General features: G+C 42.3%; 1 protein-coding gene across 3 annotated transcripts in view; it reads left to right on the forward strand.

Annotated features, from left to right (window-relative positions):
* The first annotated feature begins 3,280 nt into the window (after window positions 1-3,280).
* Window positions 3,281-12,642, forward strand: part of GALNT1 (polypeptide N-acetylgalactosaminyltransferase 1) — a 90,421-nt gene continuing 81,059 nt past the window's right edge. For all 3 annotated transcript variants that reach the window (XM_082046927.1, XM_082046928.1, XM_082046929.1), the window contains exon 1: window positions 3,281-3,884. The gene's annotated coding sequence lies outside the window, so the exon portion shown is untranslated. The remainder of the gene's footprint in view (window positions 3,885-12,642) is intronic.

Genomic DNA, 12,642 nt, shown 5'->3' on the forward strand with positions numbered 1-12,642 from the left:
TTTTGTGGGGTTCTGGGCACATCAGAGGAGTGGCACAGTTTGGACAAACATGTAACCAAAGAAAGAAAAATACTCTTTTTTTTTTTTTTTTTTCTTTTCTTTCCCTTTAGGCATTCTGCAGTATGTATGTTACGATAATTTGAGTCTCATGAAATCAGGAGGACAGTATTGACTATACATTGACTATAATTACAAACCATCACAAAGATTTTTAAAATTTATTTATTTGTTCTCATGACTTGAAGATACACATATTTTAAAAGATCACTGCAATAATAATTTTACAAAGTTGACTTAGTAGTGTTCCACAATCCATAAACCTGAATCTCGATATACTTTTCTTAATACAAACACCATAAACCCAGTCTTTAAATTACAGACTACATTTTTGAATGTTCACTTACTCCAAAATTACATCTTTTTATTTACATGGTTTAGTGAATTCGTATAACTTCTTAAAGTGTCTTTGGCTGCATCTAGATATCTCATGCTGACTTCTTTTTCATGGAATTGATAACGTTTGTGTTAAGTAAGTTTCCTGGACACAGTTGCAATGCAATAGAATAGATAATTGAGGTGTCATAAAGCCATTCCACCAGAGGGATTTGAGATATATCCTAGAGCATCATCAATCATAGCAAAACACGTTAAGCTCCTTGCATATGGTAAACTGCTTACATAAAACAGATCATTCTTGATAAAATGTTTTAGCATAAAATGAAGATGCTCATTTTTTGGCACGAGAAAACCCCATGCTTCTTATATTATCTGCCTGTGTATAAACACACACGTATTCAATCCCCAGCTTATAAATGCTAAATGGTTCTTGCAGTGGTGTGCATTGCCTCTCACAGGGAAGCCACCTCTCATAGTACATGATCCCTGATGAATGTATCAGCTGAGCAACACAGACATTTAAGTTGTTTAAGCACACAAGGAATCCCATTCAGCTCATCGAAGGTGAACATATGGACGAGTCCTGCACTGGGTGAAGAATGCCTCCTTGTCCTGCTGTTTATGCATTGGCTACCTTGGTATTTTTATATGTATGTTTACTCTATCACCTGACTACAGTTTTAAGCATTTTTCAAAATGCTTTTTTTATTCAAACCAATTCAGTCAACATTAGTCAACGCCACTTTTAGTCAGCTTACCCTGGCTAGATGTCTCCTCTCCTCAGGAATCCGTCACCCAATTTTGGTTGTCCCCAGCTGAGGGGAGAACAGGCAACTGGAGTCCAAGTGTAACCACTGAGCTGCTGCCTGCCCGCTCCTGCTTACAGAGGCTGCGCCTGAAATATCTTCTTTAACACTTGCAAAAGTAGACAAGTATACAGCTGTCAAAATAAGCATACATCAATGTGCAGAGAGAACAGGATTCTGTATGCTCTCTACCCAGCAAACTAAGTGCTCACCCTCAACAGCTCTGTGGGGCCACAGAAGGATTCTGAACTCAGCAGTTTTACCTGAAGAAAAAGTATCCCAAATGAATGGTTGGGAAAACTAAGTGCCTTTAAGAAAGGCCTGAGTTGCTTTCAAGGGAGGTGAGAGTGAGTAGCACCTGCATATGTGGCAAAGAGAATAAAAAAAAAAAAAGTCTTAGACAAAATAAAATACCACAGGGCTAATGGCAGCTGCAAGTGTGTGGTAGGTAAAGGACTAGAACCAGTCTGCCTGAATGGAGAGATCTTTTAAGAGAGACATAAATGGAAGCACAAGCAAAATTCCCCACAAAATTGTGGGGCATCAGTATGGCAGTGTTCAGCACTCACCTAACTTTGCTTTCCTGTTTAAATTCTATTTAGAATATCGGGTTTCTGCCAAGGAACTTGTTAAATATGTTTATAATGAGTACAGCATGTTTTGGGGGTTCTGTAAACAAACACCTCTTTAAAGTTATATATCTTTTCAGAGACTAAGATCTGCTCATCAAGGAAACTCAGTGTTTTCTTCACTGAAACTTTGCTAGTTATACTTTTTAAAGAGGGCATACAAACTTTGATCTATAAACTTTAAAAAGCTGGATTTAGGAGTAGGGAAAGATAAAACACTTCCCAGAATTCAAGTGTCAAAATAAATTGGGGGGGGGGGTTGAAGTAATCTTCTAGCTGCATTAAACAGTCTTAGTACACAGGCATTGTTACAGAGCGCATGTCTAACATTTTGATGCTGCAACGGACCCAATACCCATGGCCTGCTGCTTTGCTCAGCGGCCACTGCTAAGAGGTTTGTTACAGCCTAATGACCCAATGCAACATTTCTTTCACACAGAGTCACAGAATGTCAGGGATTGGAAAGGACCTCAAAAGATCATCCAGTCCAATCCCGCTGCCGGAGCAGGAACACCTAGATGAGGTTACACAGGAAGGAGTCCAGGCAGGTTTTGAATGTCTCCAGAGAAGGAGACTCCACAACCTCCCTGGGCAGCCTGTTCCAGTGCTCTGGCACCCTCACTGGGAAGTTTCTTCTCAAATTTAAGTGGAACCTCCTGTGTTCCAGTTTGTACCCATTGCCCCTTGTCTTATCATTGGTTGTCACCGAGAAGAGCCTGGCTCCATTGTCCTGACACTCACCCTTTATATATTTATAAACATTAAATGCTTCAACCATGGTTCCTCAAATCATTGCCAGCACACAGTGTTGCCAATACACAAGCCATGCCAAAGCAAGCCATGGCCCATCAAGGAGCTGGGAACTGCTGCTGCCAGCACCCCATCAAAAGGTGTAGGAAGAGGAGTTTGGTCAGTCATGCAATTTTTGTTTGTCCTCGTGGACCAGACCTACTTTTATGGCCTATGTCACTGGGGGTGTGGCAGATGCCAGCGCAGCAGGGATGACACAGGAAAACACCGCACCTGAAAACTGACTGCAGACCCCGTAAGGCCACACAGAGCCGCGACCCCTGCTCGCAGCCACGCGTTAAGAGCCCGCAGGGCCATACAGGAAGCCCAGGCGTCGCACACCCCACCCCAGTCACCGGGCTGGTGTGGGGGGCGCAGCCCAGCGGCGCTCGCGTTTGACTGGAAGCAGCCAAAACGAGCAGCCCCCCGTGAGCCAGACGGGTACCGAGGGGACAGGCGCCCGGAGCTCTGCTGTACCGGGAGAGGCAGCACCGGCTCCAACCGCCCCCCACCCGGAGCCGGTGGACGCGCGCACCCCGCGCACATCCGGGGTAGCGGCGGGGTGGGACGAGGCGCGCGGGCTCCGCCCAGGGGGCGCGGGCGCGCGGGGGACGTGTCCGCGCGCCGGGGCGGTCACCGCCCCTTTCCCTGCGCCCGCCCCCTCCCCCCAACCTCCCGCGCCGCCGCCGCCCCCGCGCCGGTGATGGAGGCGCGGCGCTGAGGAGCGCTCGGGCGGCAGAGGCGAGCGCGGGAGAGCGGGGGCGCCGCCGCCGGCGGCGGTTGTTGCGCGGAGGCCGGGGCATGCGGAGCGGGCGCTGCCGCGGGGCTGCAGCTGCGGGCTCCGAGGCGCTGAGGAAGGCAGCGGCGGTTCCTCCGCGGGGCTCCGTGTGACCGCGCCGCTGCGCCCGGAGCGCGGCTCCCGGCAGCCGCAGGAAGAGGGGGGCCGAGGCGGCCGTGGCGGCGCGGCGCTCGTTCCCCGGCCGCGGAGCGAGGCGGCGAGCGGAGGCGCCGGTTCCCCGCGGCTGTAGCGGCAGCCGCCGGCAGCCCGGCTGCGTGACGGCAACGGCGGCCGCGCCTCAACTTGGTGCGAGGCAGCGGCCGCCGCGACGAGCGGGCGGTGCGCGGCTCGTCCTCGCCGCCGCCCCGAGGATCTACCCTGCGGGACTCTCCTACCCGGGCGCCCGGTGACAGGCGCGGCGGGGCCGGCGGCGCCCGGTGCTTCCCCCCAACCGCCGGCCGCCCCGCGGCGACAGAGAGGGCCGAGGTGAGTGCGGGCTCCGAGCGCCTCGGGTTCCGCTTCCCCCCCGCGCTGGGGCTCGGGGAAAGGGAAGCACTGAGTTCAGGCAGCGCCGGGCTTCTCCCCCCTCCGGCCACCGGCGGGGCAGCCGCCGCTTCGGCCGATCGCCGCTTCCTCCCGTGGGGCGGCCCCGCCGCGGTGCCGCTCGGGGGGCAGCCGCCGGGGAGGGTCGGGGCGGGGGGAACGGGCACACGCAGCCTTGCGAGCTGCCTGGCAGCGGCTCCCCGAGTTGCTCCGTGCCGGGGAAAGGGGCGGGCGGGGGAAGCTCTGGAGACGTCCTGTTGCTGCTCCCAGGCTGCTCGGTGTCCACAGGGGGGGAGCAGCGGGGCAGCATCCCCGGGCCTGCCGCTGCACCGCTGTCACTCCGAGTTCGATCAGTTAATGGTCATTATGTAACATGTGACTAATATTTTAGACTTTTATCTGCTGGAATCCGGTTCAGCCTCATTTTATTCCCTTTTAATTCATAAAGCTGAAGAGGTTCGGGAAAACTGGGGCTCTCAGTCCAAGTAGTTGCCTAAAGCAATTTAGTTCTCATATGACTTTACCCGTGTTAACAGGGTTACCACCTCCTTCCACTCCAAGAAAGCAGAAGTGAGTGTCGTTCATCTGTCCTTCCCCACCCCCCTCCCCACAACCCCGTTTATCATTAAGTACGGCCAAGTTTCTTTAGGTCGTACTTGTGTTTAGCAGTCTTTAGAACCCGCCACTTCGTGAACTTGCAGGGTGAGATACTGAAATAGAAACTGATTTTTGTGCAGCAGCTGCTGAGAGAAATAACTTTTATGGTGATGAACAGGAGTGAAACCAGCCTCTTCTGTCTGTATAGATGATGTTGGCACTACATGAACTGTAAATGAACATAGCCAACAGCTGTTCAAACCAAAACTATGTAACTAACCATGTATTTTATACACTGCTACTCTCAACTTGACTCCTTTGTAAAGGCAGTGAAGATCATGCTCCTCTGAACACTTGGAACACCACAGATCTCGTTTTTCTTGTAAATACAGAGGATTGCTTATATTGGAGAAAGCATTTAACTTTCTAGTGCCAGCTTCATCGTTTTCTGTGACTTGGAATTTTGTCTGTGTCCTCCTGTGATGTTGGTCTTTTTAAGTGGTATTGCTAGCACTTGGAATGTGAATTTTCTACGTTTTATCAGACTCACCTTATCTGTAAAATGTGAATGAACATCAGAGCTGAAGGTTCCTCAAATGATTGTCAATATGCAGATTGTGGCAGCATGGTCATCTTCAGAAAAATTATACAAACGATACCTGGCAAGGACACTACATGCAAGCCGCCCTTGAGATTAAGGTGATAGTGATAACACTTGGACTGGTATTGGATGCTGCCTGGCTTTTCAGAATTGTAAGCTACGTGAATGAGGATACCTTACTCCTCGTATAACTTGTTTCTGTAGGAATAGGGCAATTCAAAGACACTCCTGAAAGTAATGGAAATGTTTTAAAAATACCATGTGACAGTCTTTGCATATCCTAGTGGTGAGGTGGTACTGTTTCACTTTTACACAAAAATTCCACCCCCCACCCCACTCATCATCTCAAACTGGATTTGTACAAATGAGTTCAGGAATAAGCTATACAGAGAAAGAACAGAGGTAATTTAGAATGAATTTCAATGCCAGATTGCTGCTTTAGCAGAATAGTACCCTGCTGTCCTTTCTTTGTTGCATACATGTTGGTAAAATATATATTAGTTGTAAACTTATTAGGTATTATTATTTCTTCTATCAGAGAAAGAGCATGCTGCTTGTCTTTTGAGATGAGAACAAAAAGTAGCTCCAGGGACACTCATCTAAAAATAGGATACTTCCAAATACTTAAATCACTTGAATGCAATTTACATTATGTTTAGTTCAAGAGACATGAGATTCTTCAGAGAGTTTGCATTTTATATTTTTAGTGGTTTGTTTTGTGGTTTTTTTTGGTGTGTGGTGTTTTGGTTTGTGGCACTTTTTTTTTTTTTTTTTTTAGTGCACATTGTAAGTCTCAGACTGTCCACCTGAGACAAAAGTTTGATTCACAGGTCCTAAATGGTATGTTCTTTGGCTCTGCAGTCCTCCCCAGTCTCTTTCTTTAGGTGTCTTCTACATGGAAGTTCAGGAACCCTCTCTAGATGTAAGTTGACCTGTGTTGGGAACTTTCAGTGCTTACAAGGACTGGCTTACAAATTGAAATTTTTTTTTTTTTTTTGTAAGATTCATTAAAACACTTTTTAGCAGTTGGAGTGGTGCTTTTGAGAATGGTGCTGTTTCCTACTTATAAACCAAACACTTTATCAAGAATTTTGGAGTTATTTTATTTCTCTTAAATTATTAACCAAAGTCTGGAAGTCTGTAGTTCTGTCCGTTAGGCCAAGCTATAGTGCATGTTTTGCATTCTAGGGTTGCTCTTCAGGATTTTGATTTTTAAAGTCTGTTTGGAAGGGGTGGTACTTTGGGTATGTGTCTCCTCCCCTTGCTGGGCCAACATGGTGATTTTCGCATTGAAATTGTGGCAGTGGAACTTAGCTGGAGTTCATCTAGATGAATAGCTTGTGGCAGATAAAAGAAAGGTTACAGGCAGCAGATGTTGAATATTTTTGTTATGGTATGAGTCTTACAACAATATTTCATAGAAGTAGACTTGGATCCTTAAATGTGATGTTCCTCATCCCAGTCCAGTTTTCTGTCCTTCTTTGGCTATGAGCAGATTCTTTATAATAAAGATGCACTAGAAATTAGTATTTAATTATGCATTGTATTGAGAAAGCATACCTCTGAACTATATGCTTCCCACTTTCACTGAGCAGTATCTTATTTTTTTGAAATGTAAATTATTTCCCTTCAGTTTTCATTGTTTAGTCTACTTATAGCTATGTATTTTTTCATATCCTACTTTGTGATACTTTGTATTAGCAGTAATATCTTTATACAATTTACAATTGTAACAATTCGTACAATCTCTTTATACATGTTTTTTCACACACTCTGTCTAATACTGCAGCAGCCTTTTTGAGGTAATTGTTAACAAAGAAGCACTACTTTTATATGACGATACCACAGTTTTGCTTGTGTTTGCCACTGCTGCTTTTGAATCCTGATACTTTTAATTTTCAACAGCTATGCTCTCACATTGAACAGATATCTTCCCTGAGTTCCACAGGGATGCTTGTAATCCTCTTGTTTATACTAGGTCTACTTAATTTAGAAGGTTGCTGGCTATACTCATAATTCTGTCTTTAGCTTTCAGTGACACTACTTCTGCATTTATTAATATTGTATTTTATCTGCCATTGTGTTACCTGTACATCGTGGTTGATTAGCTCCCAGTTGGTTACATTTTTTGGTCTTCTGTACTTGACTAACCTACATAACTGTTCACTTTTCTACTTTATTTTCTAGATCATTAATTAGTGCCTTTAAATGTTGCTTGCTGTATGGATCCTCAAAGCATCCTGCTGTTAGCCTTTTGCTGTGTTGAAGTTTGACTAGGTATTCATAATGCAAGCTTTGTGTTTCTTAGCTACCAATAAAACAAAATATTTAAAGCAAAATATAACTGAAATCTGCAAAATATATCTGCAGTGTTGTAACCATGGCTTTTACTCAACTTTTAGGAACAAATCTATTCTTGACAGTAGTATTCTAAATTTAACATCTCCAAATAAAATGTTTTAACTATATGCTTGTTGTAAAAGCATTTTGACACCATCTTCCACTAATTCTGGCAAAGCATTTTTTTTCCTTTTACAGCGTTTCTAGCAGCCCTAGTCCATTATGTGAAATCAGCCCATCATAAAAATCAATGGAATTGATATACTTTTAGCTAATGTATTAAAGAGCTGGCTAACTGCTCTATTATTCACTTTTTGATTGCTCGAATATGGTTTTCCACTATGAAATATCAAGATTCTTAAAGGGCATTTACTTTTGGCTAAATTAGAAGCTTGTGACTTTGAGTGCTGCATAAATATCTTGTGCATGTACTGTTGTAGTAACTCCCAACCCATTGAGGCATTTTTATGGTCACGTTCACATAAAGGTCTGGTTATAATCCAGTAAGGAGAAATAATTAGAATTCTAAAGCCCTAGACTATGCAGGTTACTCAGTGGTGGGTTGCAGTTTCTTGTAGGAAATATGATTTTGACTCCTTGTGTCTTTGGTTGAAGGGCAGACGGAACCAAGCACTCAACATGGAAAGGTCTGTTTAGTTGTTACAACCTTAGTTGTCAGTGGAAACAAATGTGCTTGGAGACTTGGTCAGTTAAGAAAAGGTATCCTTGGCAAGGTGGTTGTCACAGATTGTCTCTTGATATCACTTACCACCCTTGCTTGTTATCCAAGTCTTTATTTTCAATCATTAAAAATAAAGAAATCCAACTTTTTAATCTTCTCTTCTGCCTTTAAGTGGTAGGTAAGTATGATAGGGTACTTGGTTGTGAAGTGGCTTCAGAACTTTTTTTGCCAAGGTATTTGATTTTGGTGTTGGAGTGGTCAGCTTCATTTCTGTGAAACTAAAAAGTTATCCTTGAGAGTCAGAGGTTTGTAATGGTGCCTTTTTACTGTAATCAGTGTTGAATGACTACTGCAACTCTCATTGATAGATTCAGCTGGTGTATTTTTCCTTTATTATCAGATCTTTTCGAGCATTTAGAAGAGATATATAGGTAGGGCTATTGAGCACTGTTTGTGCTGTGCACTACTATTCTGCATAATTTGATGGTCCTTAAGGCGTTAGTGTGTGTTCTCCTGTGAGAAGCTAGTGCTAGTGAATAGCGGTATAAAGCAGTAGCAGCTTGCTGCTGTGTAAGTTTAGACTGTGGTACCAGCTGATGTACAGCTGCTGCAAAATTCATTCCTAATTAAAGAGGGATCTGTTTTCATACTTTTCTTTTTCCCCTCTTGTGCCATGCTGGTATCAACTTTCAGAAACTTTACTCAGGCAGAAAACTTACTGAACTGGTTTATCTTTTGCATTTTTCTGCAAGAGCGTTAGCATCCTTTGGAGGCAGAACGTGTGAACTGCTCTTTCATTCCATAAGGCTAGTCCTGCTTTTTGAAACTTTGTCCTGTCAATTTTAAGCCAGTGTAATATTGGAAATGTTTTGGAAAATCTGCTTTATTTTCACTAGTGCTGATATTGGTTAAGCTGAGAATCTCCAGGTGGTTGGGTTTTTTTGTAGTTTGTTTGTTTGGGTTTTTTGTTTGTTTTGTTTTGGTGGAATTTCTTACTGTGGATAAAATCTTGCCACTTCTTGTACAAATAGCATTTCTTTGTAGTGGGCTATGGCACTATTTTCATGTTGAGTTCAAATATTTCTTCACTAAGAGAATTCCTGATGTGTAAGTGAAGTCATGTGACAAAATTTGTCATCCCAGTTATGTGGAACAATTGAATTGGGATGATATTCGACATCCAAGTTTCCTGTGAAAACTTGTTATAGGCCAGCAAGAGGGTATGTCATACTTTTTGACAGTGCATTAGGATAGACTCCAGAGCTTCAGCTGGTGCTTCCTGTCAGCCACAGGAATTACGATCATATCACAGTGCTTAACTATCTCACATGAAGTTGTTCTACGGGAGACAGGAATGCTAGCCTCATTTTGCAACCACGACATGATGAAGGCCAAAAGAGCCTGAAGAACTTGAATCCGGATCTGTTTATTTTTCTATAGCTACGAGTCATCGTTATCTTTTTCCATGCCATTTAAACCTACACTATGTATGCTAGCAATGCTTTAGTGCAAATTGTGAATGATAACCAGAATTGCACTAAAAATTAGAAGGGAAGTGATAATGCCAGGATTCTTCTAGGGAGAGGGAAACAAGGTGTTGTGTGTGTTTGTTTTTCTCAGGGTTCTGTGAGGAACAAACCAGGGATGGGAATATTGGTAGTGAGTTGGAATCAGTTGTTACTGTGTAGAGAGATTTTGAAGCGCTCATTAAATATCTGAATGCAGAAGCTGATTGAAAAGCAGAATGAAAAATACATCAATTGACCATGGACCTCCATAAAGAGAAAGAGGTCTTAGGCAGATGTCCCCACAACAGTGTTGTCAAATGAGTTTGACTAGAGTGGCCAGGATGAGGAAGAACTAAGAACAAGCATAAAGCTATCTCTCACCCCAGCCAAAAGTGGATGACAAGAATATGAAGTTTCATGTGGTCAGTTCCCAACTATGCTAGGTATTGCAAACAGCAAAACCAACCCACAACTACAGTAGGCTTCTGAATCTTCAGATGGCCCAAGTGGAAATGAGCTATACATGAAGAAGTAGGATTGGTTGGAGTTGTGCTATCACTCAGTGTGACATTCATCAGTTTGATTACCATTATGAATAATTTAGCATTAACAACAACCTGGCCTCTTATGTGCATATCCTGTTCATGATGTTTCTGCATTAAAGACATCGAAGAGAGAACATTCACTGATGGGGCGTTTTTAAAGTATCTTTAAGGACTCGTTTATGTTAAGGTTAAGCTAATGGATTTATTTAATTTTCAGTTCATTGTGTACTCAGGGTAATTGGGATTGATATACTTTTCAAACACAGAAGATGAATCCTAATTCTAGATGCAAAATTCAGCTTTGACTATTGTCTCCAGACAGTCCTCCTGTAAGAAATTACTTCAGTTTCTGCTGATTGGAATGCTACTTTGAATGTCCAGTTTGTGAGTTAATGACTGTTGTAAAGAAGTTAAGGATGTATTTCCACAGAAACCCTTTCTTTTTTTAATTTTCTTTAAAGACAGCTTTGCAGTTTTAAACTCTGTCTGTAGTATCATGTGTGTGAAGTGAGTGTCTGCTATCTTTACATTTGGAAAATGGTTGAAGACAGCATACCAGAGCAGTGCTGTTCCAAAGAAATACTTGGAATAACAGGTATACTTAGAGTAGCCAAAAAAACCCCACCCCTGCAGGCAGTGTGTGACTTTGTTTCTCCCCCTTCCAGTATACTCCTGCACTTTTTCTTCATGCCTCACTGATCAGAAGTTTAAGAAATAAAGGTACTTAAATTAGTAATAGTTTAGGAAACCTATTTTGTTTTCAGTTTCAAATTCTGAAGACAGTGCCAACAAGTACACTCGTAATACAAATACTAGGATTCATAAAGTGCAGCAGAGGTACTACAGTTTAAATACACCTATTTGAAATACATATTTCAAAAAAAAATTATATGTACCCCTAAGGCCCTCTGTCTACAAAGAGAAGTTATAAAATTGAAGTCCATTTTCAGGCAGACATTTTAAAATATTTGATTTTGTGGTTTATTTTCCTGAACTTTAAGTTTCAGAAACAGCATGAAAAATACAAAGTCATTCAGTTCAGTAACTTTAGGGAGTAGAAAAGCACAGTACCACCTTCAGGAGGAGCCTTAATGTAGTTGAAAACGTCCATATGCTTTGTATCTTCTCAGAGACTTTGAAAGGCCTTGAGGTTCTTCTTATGACTTATGCCTTGCTCCACTGCTGTTTGTGTATAGAATGGGTTACAGATAGGATAGGAAAGTCCAGTAAGTTAAACTTGCATTTGCTTGAGACTTAGCATTAATCTAAGTATCTGTCCTCTTTAAAGAACAGACTGGTAATGTTTTGCAAGTGTGGTCTAAGATAGCTGTGGGAAAACAACTCCAAGCTGTGTAGTGGTCCCTTTTCTTCAAATTCTACTGGGTACTGAAGTGAGCAGGGAAAATAATGTGACAGGAAGGATGCACAGGAATTCTTTATTCTTTGTAAAAGCTCAAGTTTCTTGCTAAAGCAGAATGGAATAGGGCAGCTGCTGCTGTGTTACATGGCATACTCATCAAAAATGAAAATATCGTGTGTGGTGTGGGTTTTTTTAGGTTTGTTTTTGGTTTTTTTCTGCTTCAAATCTGTTTTAATCTATGACATCAGGGGGTTTAGGAACATTGGAATAAGATATTTACATGGGAATAAAATGTTTTTGGAGTATCAGCATTAAGGACTGCTCCAGCTGTGCAGAGTTCCGGAAGGAAATGGTCAATAATATAACCTTGAAAATACCTGTGATGTACTGAGAGCTTAAAAAGTATTGGTAGTATAGCTTTAGAAAAACTAATATTTGTTACAGGTTTTACAAGCTCTAAAATCTGTATTTGATGCTCAGCTGTGAAGAGATACATTGAATTGCTAGGAGCTGCATTAATATTTTATCAAGTCTAAAATAATGTGTATGTTGTTGAAATATACTACTTTGTACAAAATGTTAAAGAATCAGGTAGCATTCTGTACCGTGACTGTCCAGTAGCGCTGGCACACTCCTGCAGTGAATATTAAACAATTCATCAACTCTTGTAAAAATGTAGTTGGGATACAGCAGAATCAAAGTTACTCTGACAAAAGCATCTGAAAAATCTTAACGTGTATATATATTCAAAAGGTGTATGGTAGAGTTGTTGAAAGCTTTTTTTTTTTTTTTTGTATTATGCATTAAAGTACTATTTCATAATATTATTCTCATTATTCTGCTATGGTGTCATCTCTTAGAAAGAGAAAGTGTTTATAAAACATTATGAACAATTCTGGGAGTCTAGTGAGTAACCAGAACTGGCTAAACCACTTTGTGTATGCAAACCCAACATAAAACTTTTTTCTCTATCAAAACATGCTTGTCAGGCTACATATCTAATCTTGCACTGCAGTTCTAAATCATAACAACTTTATATCTGCAATAGTTAACTTAAAAAATGTAAGG

This window comes from Streptopelia decaocto (assembly GCF_964273445.1).
Source record: "Streptopelia decaocto genome assembly, chromosome: 2".
Lineage (NCBI taxonomy): Eukaryota > Metazoa > Chordata > Aves > Columbiformes > Columbidae > Streptopelia > Streptopelia decaocto.